The following is a 14,529-nucleotide window of genomic DNA, read 5'->3' on the forward strand; positions in this document are numbered from 1 at the left end:
ATGATTATACTGAAATTGTTATTTAATTTAAACATTATATTGAAATTGTTATAATCATAATAATTAATTTATGAATTAATTATTTTTATTTTTTGAATTAATTATATAATCATATAATCATAATAATTTTTATTTGTGAATTAATTATTTTTTTATTTATGTATGTATGAATTAATTAATTTATTTATTTATGTATGTAATAATCATAATAATTAATTAATTTATGTATCTATTTTTTTTATTTATGTATGTATGAATTAATTAATTATACTGAAATTGTTATTTAATTTAAACATTATACTGAAATTGTATGTATGAAATTGTTATTTTTTATTTATTTATGTAATAATCATTATACTGAAATTGTTTTTTTTCTGTTATTTATTTTTTGTGTTGTGTAGTAAGTACTAGTATGTAAAAAATTGTCTTAGTACTATGAATGATTAGTCTATATTAATTTTTCTATTTTTTACGAAGACTGTGCGCCTTACTTCAATAAAGCCCGCGCCTCGCCTTGCGCCTAGGCCCCGAGAGACCTTCAGCGCCTTAGTGCGCCTTCAGCCTTTAAAAACACTGCGTTCAGCAATCTAACTTATTCCAAAACCAAAATTTATGGAGAATTAATCTAAAGAGAATATCAAACTTTTAAAAAGAATCAAAAGAGAAGAAAAAGAACACAAGGGTCAAAATCGTAATAATCTCACAAACAGCCACAACCTTTTACTCAATATCATATAATAATGGTATCAGGATATATATCGATATCAATAATACAATCATCTATTGGTCTATATCAAAGAGCAACAGATAGTAAAACTGATATATAAGTGAATAATAGTATCGAAATGCCAAAATCCCGTTACAATGAAGTCAATACCATACATAATGGTTGATACTTAAAACTCTACTAATATCAATAATTTAAAGCTAACCTAAACATATTACGTAAAACCATATATATAAGCAATGCAGGAAACCCTAATTCAAAATAGGAAACTAAATCATAATATATTATTTGGTAACTAGAACCCCTTAATAAATAAATAAATTAAATATATTAAGGTTTAAATGAACTATAAATAAATATATAAAGTATTAAAGACAAATAAAATCATAAAACTGTAAATAAAGTCTACAAGAGAATCCATGAACATCCAGCATCACCTTCCCTATTTGAGTTGTGTTAATTGAGATTAAAAGTGATGTGCAATTATACTTGCGTCACTTTACAAAATCAAATTTCCACGACACTATCCGTGACAAAACAAACACAAATTATCTTTATCTTTGCATCCAAACAATCAATTTCTAAACAACAAATGCCCACAAAACCTTATCATGAACCTTTGCAATCCCAAACCTACCGTCCATCTTCCTTACATAATCACTAGCCACATCTCCAAATTCACCATCGGCCACCACCCCCATATTTTGCACACACAACTATTGTTTAACAAACACCAACTACTGACCAGCAAAAATCTACCTTCTTCAACCCCATGGATCACTAACCCAAAGCACCAAGCCACCATTACATAGTGCTATACCCATCTAAAAAACTATGATAAAAAGTAAGTGATATAGAAAATTTTCCAAAGAAAGAAAGTCATGGGCTTGGATTGTGGACCCTAAAGCTACCAGTGTAGACTCTGTGAGTGATCTCGGTGAATGGGAACCAGGTTGTCGTCAACATAGAGTGATCTACATCAGGGGTGATCTCTGAACTAGCATGATGGTTGCCGCTGAGGCATTCACAGAAGAGCACACCACTGTAGTGATTGGTAGTGTAGTGGTTCAACTTGCAAAGTTGAATTACCAATATATATTTTGTTAAGGAAAATCTAAGAGACCAGACAATGGTCCTAGATTTTTTCGATCAAAAGTAGATCAATGGTGTGCTTAAAGTTTTGTTGTGAGATCAAATCTTGAGTGCATCTAGCCATTCATTTCAGTTTTCAAGTTTTGGCCGTGCATGAGACCTCAGTCATCTGTGGGTATCCGAGATGAACGCAATGAGAAACCCTAAAAAGAAGCGAGATAGCTTATCAGTTAGGTTGAGGGTGCTACATCAATGCACAGTTAGGCAACATGGTGTTGGGTCAGTTGCGGGCAATGCTGGCATGGAATGCTTTGACTAACAAGCGCCTTGATCGGGCAAGCGCCTTGATCATGGGAATGCTTGGTGCAATGAAGCGACATGAGCCACGCTTGGTGCACTTGAGATGTCATATCTACTTGTGGCACTCAAAGCTGAAGCTTCCTTTGTGGAGTTGCTCTCAGTTGACAAAGAATGGGGCCTATATTCGACAAGACGGGTAACCCTCGATGGTCAAGATGAGAGTTAGTCAGGCTTAAGTTTGGTGGAGTTCAAGTGGCACACAAGCAAAAAGTTATTCTACTGCATGCTCGAAAGAATCGGCCAGTGACACACGGCTAAGGGGTGCCACGTATCACAAGCAGACCTATATTCCTATACTCAATAATAAAAGTTATGTTTTCTATATATGATGTGTTCTAATTGATTGTATATGGTCTACACAATTAAACCTCTTAAGGATAAGACATGATATTTGCACATAAAACTACTGGGAGTGTGAGCCCTAAGAAGATAATAGATAAATTAACAATTACAGAACCAAATAGATGATATACTTCATAATACATTCTAACAATCAAACAACTAATCAACTAACAACATGCCACTTCCCAACATCCAAAAGATTGATGCATCAGATATTAACCACAACATCCAACCAACAAAAAAAAAAAGAAGAAGAAAGGGAGCAGATTTACCTGCACTCCTATTTCCCTAGTCTCAAACTGAACATAGCACTGGCGAAGAAATCTACCAGTTTTTCCATCATAGATGAAATGGTAATCAACCAATTATAATAATCTCTCTTCGTCACTGTGATCATGAATGTCAAACCAATTATAGGCAAGCAAAAAAAGAAAAAATTATTAGTACAACTTTCTTGATAACTTTCTTTCTGATTATGGAGTCACCAGAATGTAGATAGTGAACACTTAAGGAGAATTTGAAGAGAGGTCAAAAACTTTTGTTGGAGAGACTAAAAGAAAGCTCTTCCTCTGTTAAGCACCATGCCAAGCGAGTACCACTGTTCCCCAACGAAGTATAATGTGAGTATGTTTGGGGTGGCCGGAACAACGTGATCCAAAAAATAGTAGGCACTTTGCTAGCACAGGACAGGAGGGCTTAGGGTTTAGGATTTAGGTGTAGTTCACAAACAGTTCGTTAGGCATCACTAACAATATTTTAACCTCTTAAGACAAATCTTGCTACATTTTGAGAAAAGATAACAATTTCAATATGCTTAAATGACCAAAGATCACATAATCTAAGCATGAGATTCCTAAAATGTGCATACGCATACATACAAATACATGTACAAATGGTGTATGTTATGTGTGTGCAGTTGCAAGTATTCTACATGACTGTTGTTTGATCCAGTCAGAGAAAACAAGGCTTATAATTAGAGGATATGTGAGACATTTTACATAATCTAAGCATCAGATTTAGAAATCATCAAAGTTACATGATAACGTAAGCTATATTCCATGAAATAATCCATAGGCCAAGAAACGAGTGATATACTTACAGCATTACATCAGCAGGCCGTCAAGAAAGTCCAATGGAAATTCAAGAATAAAAGAGTGGCAGGACAAAACAGAAGCACTGAGACAACCTTTGCCGTTTATATCGGTGCCTTTAGAGACTTGCAGTATGGTGCAATGAAGGCGGGATAGTGAGCCATCAGGGTCAACCCAAAGCAAACAGAAACGATCTTCAGCTAGATGAAGCAAGGATGATGTAAAAAGATAATCACCACACCTGAGATGGTGCTCAATCTGCAGATCTTCTATGGGTCCTGAGTAGAGCATTTTGTTGTCAAGATTGTATGCATTTAGCTCATGATCGACCCAGTACAGCGTATTGCCAGCTACTACTGGTTGGCTTAACGTGAACAGAGAAGGATTTAACTTGAAATCTAACCAGGAATTATGTGCAACATCATACTCATAAGTAACAACAGATTGCCGTAATCCCAGCACAATCTGTAATCCCACCACAATCTTGTTGGAAGCTCTACGAGCTACAGCAAATTAAACAACCATAACCATGAGTAGGAAGAGATGGGGGTGAAGGTAGAGCTGTCCATTGACCCCCCTGACCACCCCCATCATCATCAGGCCCCACATGGCTCAAAAACCTCAGCCCAATCACCACCACAATCCGAGCCGCCGCCGCCAAAGACGTATAACTTGCCATGGAGAGCCACAACTTTAGCTTCTGATCTGGGATTAATCATGGGAGAAGCTTCCTTCCAGCCCTCCGTGGGACGATTAGCATCAAAATAATGGACTTGGCGAGTGTGATCATCGTCATGACCACAGTTTCGAAAACGACGACCGCCAATACGGTAGATGATGGAGCCCAGGGCAGCCGAGGAGGCATCGGAGGAGGAGTCTGGCGGCTGGATCTGGATTGGAGATAGAATCCGTGAATGCTCTCCCTCTCCCTTGTGGCGATGATTATGGTGAAAAACAAGATTAACTTGTCCTCTTCGGCATCGTCTTCTCCTCTCTTCCTCCGCCTCCTCCTCCTCCTCCTCCTTCTTCTTCTTCTTCTTCTTCTTCTTCTTCTTCGTCTTGCCTGCCATTGTGAAGTGTAACCATTCGATCATATTGTTTCCTACGCGCTTTCCGCGGAAACAAACAGATTGAACATGAGGGAATGATGAACTTGATGACTCTGAAATTTCACTTCTACCTCCGTTTCTTCTTGCCTTCCTTTTCCCTGGTCCTAAGAGAATCGCCATTGTTGCCATGACATCCAAACACAAACCTCGCTTTTGGGAATCTTCCACGAATTCAGGGTAGGCAGCAGCAGAGTAGCAGGCACCCACTGATCAAAGAGGGTTTAGGGTTCACAACAAAAGGCAAACGAAAAAGAGGCTGAAGAAGAAAGGAGGGAAAAAATAAATAAATAAATAAGAAGGGATCAAAACGCCGTCGTTTTGCTCCGCTGGAGGAACCGCCACAGGAAACCACGGCAGACCAGAGGATCCAGACTCCACGGGGAGTATGAATATTCAATCCATATCTCATTAAGGCTTTGTTTGTCCTAACCTAAAAAAGTTAAAGAGTCAAAAAGTCACATCTTATTTAGGCTTGGTTTGGAGTATACTAAGGCCAAGTTTGGGTACTTTCAAAAAAATCAAAAAGTCAAAAATTACTCAAAAAGTTAAAAAGTTAACACTATTCACCAAAAGTCAACAATTACGGCTGCACAACTCCCAATTCAAAATTTTCCCTATAAATCAATTTTTATAATTTTTTATTACACATTTTTCAATAAAAAGTCAAAAAGTTAACCCAAACATCCATATTTTCAACCTCAATTTTTTAGTCTAAAAAGATAAAAAGTGCACTTTTTTAGTCTTCCCAAACTTGGCCTAAATAATACAAAAAGTCAAAAAGTCACTATCCTATTTAAGTCACATCATCTTATTTAAGGCCAAGTTTGGCATAATCTAAATAATACAAAAAGTCAAAAAGTCATTATCATATTTAAGTCACATCATCTTATTTAAATCATATCACCTCTAATACATCACATCAAATCCAACCCAAACCCAACCTATATAAACCAATAAATCAAAAAATACACTTTTTTAGAACATCTCAAACCAACCCTAAATCACATCACATCTCTAACACATCACATCAAACCTAATCCAAACCCAACCCATATAAACCAATAAGTCAAAAAGTGTACTTTTTTAGAACATCCCAAACCAACCATTAATCACATCATCTTATTTAAGTCACATCACATCTTTACTACATCACTTTAAACCCAACTCATACTCAATCCATATTTCATAAAAAGTCAAAAAGTGTACTTATTTAGATCATCCTAAACCACCCCTAAGAGCTCATTTGGCATTGGCCTTTTTAGCCAATTGTTTTGTGTTTAGCCTGGTTTTTTTAGTCTCATTTAGTTTTTATTTTGAAACTTTTTTTGACTTTTGTGAGAAAAAAATATAACGATTATGGATAAAAAGTAATATTTTGTCTTATTGGCTTATATAGCCTATTTTGTTTGTTTTTTTTTTTTTTTTTTTGTGATTATTTAACTTCAAAATGTTAGTTAAACCATGGCTAACACCCCCATTTATTCTCTATATAATAATATAACTAATTTTCCTGTTAGCTAATTAAATCTAATTAGGAGTGGGTGCGAGTTAGTTGCGGTTACGGAATCTTCAATCTGCCATCTATCTGCCAGATTAGCGGATTGAAGAAAATCAATTCGCATCTGTCCGTCAATCCGGCGGATATGGATTGAGAGGATTGGCGAATGAATACGAATCGATTTGGTGGTTTAAAATTTTTTAAATTTTCAACATAATCCAATTTGTGCATTTTCTCAAAAAGAAAAAAAAAATTATTACAGTCAATGACTTAAAAGTGTATTACAATCACTGCATGCTTCATCTTCATCTAAAGAAAGAAAATTTAAAACTTTAGAATATTACAATCACTGCATACTTCATCCACATAAAGTATTATAATATGTGGTTATTAAAATATAAAAGCAATTCAAACCACCAAAACTATGAATAGAGCAGTGAATTGTTACATTTATATCTGTTTTTTAAAACAAAAATCAACTAACATATATCATCTTTTTTATTTATTATTTTTAGAGTTAGATTTAAAAACCAAAAAATATTCAAGTTGAAAACTCTTTTTTAACAGAATATATTCAACAGAATATTTAAATTCTTTTTCAATTGAAAACACAAACAGAATATCTAAACAAATTGAAAACACAAAGGGTGCGTTTGGTTTGTGTTTTGAAATAATTTTTTTTTAAAAATTTCGGGAAGAGAGTTTAGAAATTTTTTTAGTTTGTTTGGATGTATATTTTGAAAATAGTTTTAGAGTTTGGGAGTTTGAAATGATTTGATATTTTGTTATAATTGAATAGATATGTGTAAAAGAAAAAGTGATTGAGAAAGAGAGAGGAGAGATAAAAAATGATTGATTGATGTGTAGGAGAGAGAAAATGATTTTGAAAATTTTTTTCAAAAAATTTAAACTAAATAAAATTTTGAAATTTTTTCTCAAAAATTATATCTTGAAATACAAACCAAACAAGCCCAAAGTTTTACAAATTCCTAGGAGTGTTGGCAGTTTGGCGGTTCAGTTGCGGCTAAAGGAGCCTCAAATTCGCCATCCATCCAAAACTAGGCGAATTGAAAAAAATCAATCTGCAACTGTTTGCTCGTCATTACGCATCCGTTCAAAATGCAACGAATCGGTTCGATTCGGTTCAGTTCGGTTGGTTTGGGCGGATCAGTATATCTGCTGCTCACCCCTACATCTAATTGTCTGTTTACTTTATTTTTAAAGTTAAGTTTCATTATAATAGTTGTTTGAAACGTTAAGGTTTTTTAAAAAAAAATTAATTAAAATTTTTACCATTATTTATATGCAATAGGGTAATTGCAGATAGCGATTGGGTCGGGTGACATCCTATCTGCAATTTGTTCAAAATTAGACGGATTGAAAAAAATCAATTCTTATTCGTCCACCAATTTGGCAGATGCAGATTGAGCAGGTCATGTGGGTTAACGAATAGATGTGATCGGTTTAGCAGTTTGGACTTTACAAATTTTGAGTATTTTTTTTGAGTTATAATTCATTACTTTTACAATTTTCAATAACTAGTTATTTGAAAAGCTATGTATTATTTTTCTATAATAAGCCATGGCACCAAGCATGTATATTTTTTATGTATTGTTTTCCATTTTCACAAAAATGTATATTTTATTATTTCTATTCTATGTTGTTACTTATTAGCAGCTTTTTTTATTTTTATTTTTTTTTATGTAGGTACGGGATGGTTGATCAACCACTCCAACTGTATCCGTAGATTTTGAAATATTTCATCCGCATCCGTCTGCCCAAAAACACGTGTCTGCCCAAAATCAGTTGGATTGGGTTGGGTTAGACGGGTTGGACGGATCCATGATCACCCTGTGCAACCACGCATCCAAGGAATTGGTCAAGAAATTTATATAATATTGATTATTTATGTTTAAAATTTTTATATTTTTGAAAACTACAACCACATTGTGATTTACTATGACCTATGAAACACGAATACCGATATCGGATAATAATTGCTAAAAGCCTTATTTGACCACTTTAGGAGCGACCGTTCATTGATAGTATGGGGAAATCCTTTATGAAGGGCAGTGTTTTTAAAGGCTCAAATCACACTAAGGCATTGAAGGTCTCTTTGGGCTTAGGCGCAAGGCGAGGCACACGCTTCATTTAACGAGGTGCACCTTTCAGTAAAAAATAGAAAAATTAACATAGACTAATAATTTGGACATCAATAAAGAATTCACAACTTATAACCACTAAAAAAACGAATTTAAAAATAAAAAATAAAAGAACTAAAGCAAATTGTAGAAGAATTTGGAACATCTTTGTAGGACAGTAGCAAACCAGGGAAAGGGAAGAGAAAACCAAAGTAGAAAATCAACAAAATGGAGTAGAAAATCAGAGAAGAGAAGAAAAATGGCACCTGGAAGGAGTAGGGAAAAAAAATAAAATGACATAACCAAAAAAAAAAAAAAAAAAAAAAAATGAACCAAAGAGGAGAAGAAAAAAAGAAGAGAAGGAGAAAAAAAAGAAATAAGAAATGGAAGAAGAGAAAGAGAAGCAAAGTCTTGACACTATTCTCGAATGAAGAGCGCTTTTCTTGCGTCTTGCGCCTTACAAGCTCAAGGCATGCGCCTTGATGCGCTTCTTTGAATGCGCCTCACCTGAGCTTGTACAAGTCGCAGAAGTTGTTCCTCACTGCACCTAGGTGTGTCTTTTACAACACTGCATTAGATACATTTATATCTAAAAACTCGATCTAGTGACAACACAAGGTCTTCCAAATGTTGAGCAAGTGTGATACAGAGTATAAGAAACTCAAGGAATAGTAAATTCAAAGAATAAGAGTAAATTCAAAGAAATGCTGATACATGAAAATTGACATGATTTCAAAGAAAAACCAAAAGGAACCATACATGATTATGCGGCTAGTATGATTAGCCTTATTTTATGATTATTTTTATGTTTTCTAGAAGTTTTAGGTCAAGGATAATTTGGTAATTTTATAATTTTATGGACATGAGTTATACATGTCGCCCATAGGTCATCTGATGAGTCAAGTTATTTAATTGATTTTTGTTTATATTTCTTATTTGGTCTTTAGATGGGTTTTGGAAGTCAAAGTTTTAAAATAGTTTTCTTTTTCAGGAAGTCTCCTAATTCTGTATTTTATTATTATTATTATTATTATTATTATTATTATTATTATTATTATTATTATTATTATTATTTTGATTGACAAAATAAAGAACTTTATTGATGAAATAAAGTAGTACAAGAAGTACAACGAAATTACATAAAAAAAAAAAAAAAAAAAACACTTACGAACTTGTATGGCATAAGCACCAAACAAAACGACACCAATCCAAACAAATTTGGCACCACAACCATCTAAGCAGCAATAACCATACAAAAAAAAAACGACTCCAGCAACAACCACAAACACAGCAAAAAGAACAAAAATCATTAACACCCCTCAAACTCCTACCATTACACCAACAATAGGCACCACCACCAAAGCTCCTAAAACAAGGAATTGACAGCAAGCACACAATTCTGACAGTATTACCCCCTCCAACAGCAGCCATTTATAAATAGCAGCAGCAGCAGCAGCAGCAAAGAAAAACAAACAGGTACATGAAGAAATATTAGTCTAGCACATCAACACTCCCAGACAACGGCGACTCCAGGAATTTAAGTCAGTGGTGTCAATTGAAAGGCAAAAATATCTAACGAAAACAAAAAACATATATTGTATTTTATATTATAAAATATTTTAAAGAAAAAAATAAGCCAAGATTAATTTTTATGTAGGTTCAATGTCCCATTTGAAAAAAACATAAAAGTTAGCTTTTAAAATTATGGAGTTTTATATTAATGCTTAAAATGCTTTGAATAAGTTGTAATGCTTTATTTGATTTATTGGAATGAGATAATATGGAATGTAATGATCATTCATTTAGCTTCCTTATGGAATGATCATCCCCTTACAATAGTGAATAATTATTCCATTTGTAATGTAATTTTCATTAATTATTTAGTCAACCAAACATAGTAATGAATATTTTGGTAGAATAATCATTCCATTTCCTCTATTCTAATAGTGTTTGGTACAATGTGATAAGTTGAAATTGATTTGTAAATAATTAATAAGCCTAAAAATTTGTGGGTTCAAAGTCAATTTTTTAGTGGGGTCAGTTATGATAACACATTTCTAAAACAACAATTATATGCAAAGTAAAATAAATTTTTTCTTCTATTGAGGGGGTTCAAGTGACACCACAAGCTATGCTGTGGCGTCGCCCCTGCTCCCAAACAACCAGATTAGAATACCAATAGCATCACAACCATCATCCCTTTATTGTAGTGAGCCTATAAACATAATCATAAACAATAACTGAGTAACCCACCTCCCTAGGTGTGATGTAAGATCTCTAGGAATGATTCATAGAATTATCTTTCCTCTTTCCCTCTCTCTTTCTTGAATTTTTGCACTAAAACAACAAAGTTACTGTTCATGAGCTATTGTTCAGAGCCTCTAAACAACCCATGTTTTGATCTCTTCCCTCTCGTTTTATCAACCGTATAACCTACTTCATTACATTCATTAATTGAATCCTAAAATTACCAATTAAAGTCGGTCCCTAAATCCACTGTTGTTGTTGCTGCCCTTACTGGTCCTACATCAATTTGGTATCAAAACTTAAGGTTCCGCCACGATGTTTTCACATTGTGGGAGATTCTATACAAGTAGATTTACTCCGGAAGAGAGTAAAGCGGTTCTTAAAGAAGAAATTCGCCAAGATAATTTTCTTTACCAATTATATTGTCACGATCTGAACCCGCCCCTAAAGGTCTAGGTCATGACCGGCCAGTAATCATAGATTACCTACGACCTCTTAACCAAATCACAAGATGTTTATTAAGTATCGAGGCCTAAAGCGAAAGCAAAACCAATAATAAAGCTGTCCATTAAGTTGTGCTTATATGACATGAACAGAAATATGCAAAACACCTCATAATATACCATAATATTTACATTCATCTTCATATACATAACCCAAGATCATACATGATAACATAACAAACTTGACAGAACCAAAGCTTTACAAAGCTTGGCCAAAGCAAAAACTAAAGCCTCAACGTTGAGGCACATCTCGGGTGGCTTCACAAAATGGGTTGATTCCAAGCAGTCTCTAACGCGGGGCCTCCTGATGCTCACCTACATATATAGGGAAAGGGCGTGAGCTAGAAGCCCAATGAGTAACGTCAATATAAAGAGGTCAAATGAATGAGTTCCATAATTATACAAATACAAAGACGTTAACATGATTAATGCAAGTTCATCAAGCCTTTCAGAGTTTAACACATGATGCGGTACATTTCCAAAAGCATTATTAACACTTAACAGAACGACGATCTCAACGGATTGAAACCATACGGAACGTTCACAATGGAACGAAAGCATACGGAACACTCACATTGGACGAGCTCATACCGAACGTCTATAAGATATCATTTAGAACATCCTTAAAAGAACAAAGCCATACAGAACGATCATCAAAGATTGACATCATACAGAATGTTCACAACGAATTAATATCACATGCAGAATGTCTATGACGGGCTGAAGGCAGAACGGAAGTTTCCGGAGATTAAATTATATTTTCCAAGTTGTCACAATAGTTGTTTCAAAAGGGAATCTCATTCATTCTTATCAAAACATAATTTCGAAAAACAAATCATATCATAAACGTTTAAGAATTCCATAGCGTAACTTGACATTTCAAAAAATACTTATAATGGAAAACTTCTCATATCAGACATGTTGTAAATGAAACATAGATTTCATAAAATATCGAATAACATAATCATTCAAAATCATTATACGAAAATATTTTTTCAAAGATATTACTTACTGTAACGTGATTTAGATGTTACTCCTTGATGTTCCAAACCTACACATTACACATAACCACACATATTGAAACACAATGTTCAAATCGAATGAATCTTTCTTCTTTTTTTTCTAATTCATTTACTCATGTTGGTTTCCTATTTATTAATTCCCAATGAATTATAAATCACGCTGAGGAATGCTCAGAAAGAGATGGGAACGGAAATATGAACACATAACAACTTTCCAAAATATGCTGAAATAAGCCTAACTGCTCGAGCGGACCCTTGGTCGCTTGAGCAGACTGTGCAGCTTGCAAAAATACTAGATGGTCCTCAAGTGCGCTCGAGCCATCCTTGTTCGCTCGAGCGGTTGCAAAGATTTACTAAGTTCGCTTGATATTGGAAGCTCACAATGTACGCTCAAGTGGTTACTCCACCGCTCGAGCAGTCTGCAAAATTTCTAGGTTTTCAAAACTAAAAGATTGAGTTCCAAAACATATTTTCAAAACTTGAAGGTTTGCATGGCTTGCTCAAAATCATGGAAACACTTTAGAAAACATGAAAACACTTCGGAAAACTCAAATACATGATCATTCATAGGTTATTTACTCAAAACTTCTTCAATTAAGCAAAATTGAACTCAAAACTTCATGCATGTGAGGATTAATTTCAAACTCTTTTCATGACTTTCAAAAAGCCTTCAAAACTTATAAATCCATGATGCATGTGCAAATTAACTTTCAATATCATCATGGATGATAGAATTCAAACTCAAAATGATAGAACATTACATAATTATGCATGCATGTGTAGCTACATCAATTTTCATCATCCTTAAGCTAATTCCTTTCCAATTACTCATATTCAATCACAATTCCTTATTAAATGCATGAGCTAGATGGATTATTTTCAGAAATTAAGGGTTAAAACCTTACCTAAAGCCTTGAATTAGATGAATTCTTGCAAAATCGATTTTGCTTCTCCCTTCAATTCTTCATAAACAACACTCTCTCTCTAGAATGGGCTCTCACTCTCTCTCTAAAATTTCTCCAGCACAAGCATGAATGAAAATGAGCTCATTGCTCTCTTAACACACACATATATATATATATATGTATATTCATTAGATTAGCTTTAGCACTAATTAAGCTTAACTCAACTAATCAAAACTTAAGATAATTAAACAAATTTTCATTTTACTAAACTGAATCAAATTTTAATCAAATTTCTCAAAATTCTCTAAAAATTATGACAACCTAATTAAACTCATCAATTTTGGTTTATGAAGTCATTAAGGCTTTCAATTTCAATTTCAAAACAAAATTCCTAACAGATAATTCTCAAATCAAACAGATACATGCAAATTAAGCACATATCACACATTTAAACATTCAAATTCCACATAATAATATAAATGTAATAATGATATGCATGTTGGGGTCATCACATATATACTCTTGAGCAAGGTGATATGCTTGTGAAGGATTATGCGACAAAATATAAGGAATTATTTATCAAGTCTAGAGTGGTAGAAAGTGAACTGATGACTATTGCTTATTTCAAAATTGGATTCAGATGTGGAATTAAAGAAGAGATGTCTCACGCATATTTGGAAGATATTGAAAATACAACTGAAACAGCTATACAATTTGAATTAATTATTATTATTATTATTATTATTATTATTATTATTATTATTATTTTATTTTTTATTTTTTTGTGTAAGGAGAAATCTACAGTTTTAAAGCCTATGCATAATACAAAGATTGTCCATCAAAACTAACCAACAAAAACTCAAAAAATGAAAGGCTAAAGTGCCACAAAAAGATGTTGAAAATTTACAACAAGATGCACCCAAGCCAAATATGGTTCTTGAGGCTGAAAGCCTTGCACAGTTGAAATTGCAAGTCAAAGGATGTGTTCAAAATTTGCCTAACGTGAATGATGACCAGATTATGAAGGATGACAAGCCTCCAATTGAAGCTCAATGTATTCAACTTGAAAGAACTACAGGTGAAACCAGAGAAACTGTTGTTCCTTATGCTCTTGAGAGTAATGAATCAAAAGAGTAATTGCTAATCCAGAACAAATATATATGAAAAATGCTTGAGACTCCCATTTTTTGTAGACCCCCACAATCCTCTTTGAATCTTCACCATTGATGTATGTGTGAGACCCACTTATGTATGTGTGACGCCCACATCATCAATGGTGGAGATCTAAAAGGGACTGTGGGGGTCTCCAAAAAAAAGAGGTCTCAATCATTATTGATACCTTTAAAGGTCACAAGACGGCAATCCATTGTCACCAATAAACCCAAAATTGATGAATTTGCACTAATTCACTATAGGAAATCACCGACTAAAAATATAAGGTCTGGAAAAGTAATTACCGACTAAAAATTTTTTTAGTCGAGAAAAAGATTCT

The 14,529-nt window shown here is 33.8% G+C and overlaps 1 long non-coding RNA gene across 2 annotated transcripts in view; it reads right to left on the reverse strand.

Moving 5' to 3' along the window:
- Window positions 1-4,980, reverse strand: part of LOC114284064 (uncharacterized) — a 35,362-nt gene extending 30,382 nt beyond the window's left edge. For both annotated transcript variants that reach the window (XR_003636767.2, XR_014343923.1), the window contains exons 1-2: window positions 3,621-4,980; window positions 2,794-2,908 (exon numbers count right to left, since the gene is read on the reverse strand). This is a non-coding gene — a long non-coding RNA (uncharacterized LOC114284064). The remainder of the gene's footprint in view (window positions 1-2,793; window positions 2,909-3,620) is intronic.
- Window positions 4,981-14,529: the final 9,549 nt, after the last annotated feature.

The sequence above is a fragment of the Camellia sinensis genome, chromosome 11, assembly GCF_055761805.1.
Source record: "Camellia sinensis isolate YWXY chromosome 11, ASM5576180v1, whole genome shotgun sequence".
NCBI classification, from domain to species: Eukaryota; Viridiplantae; Streptophyta; class Magnoliopsida; order Ericales; family Theaceae; genus Camellia; species Camellia sinensis.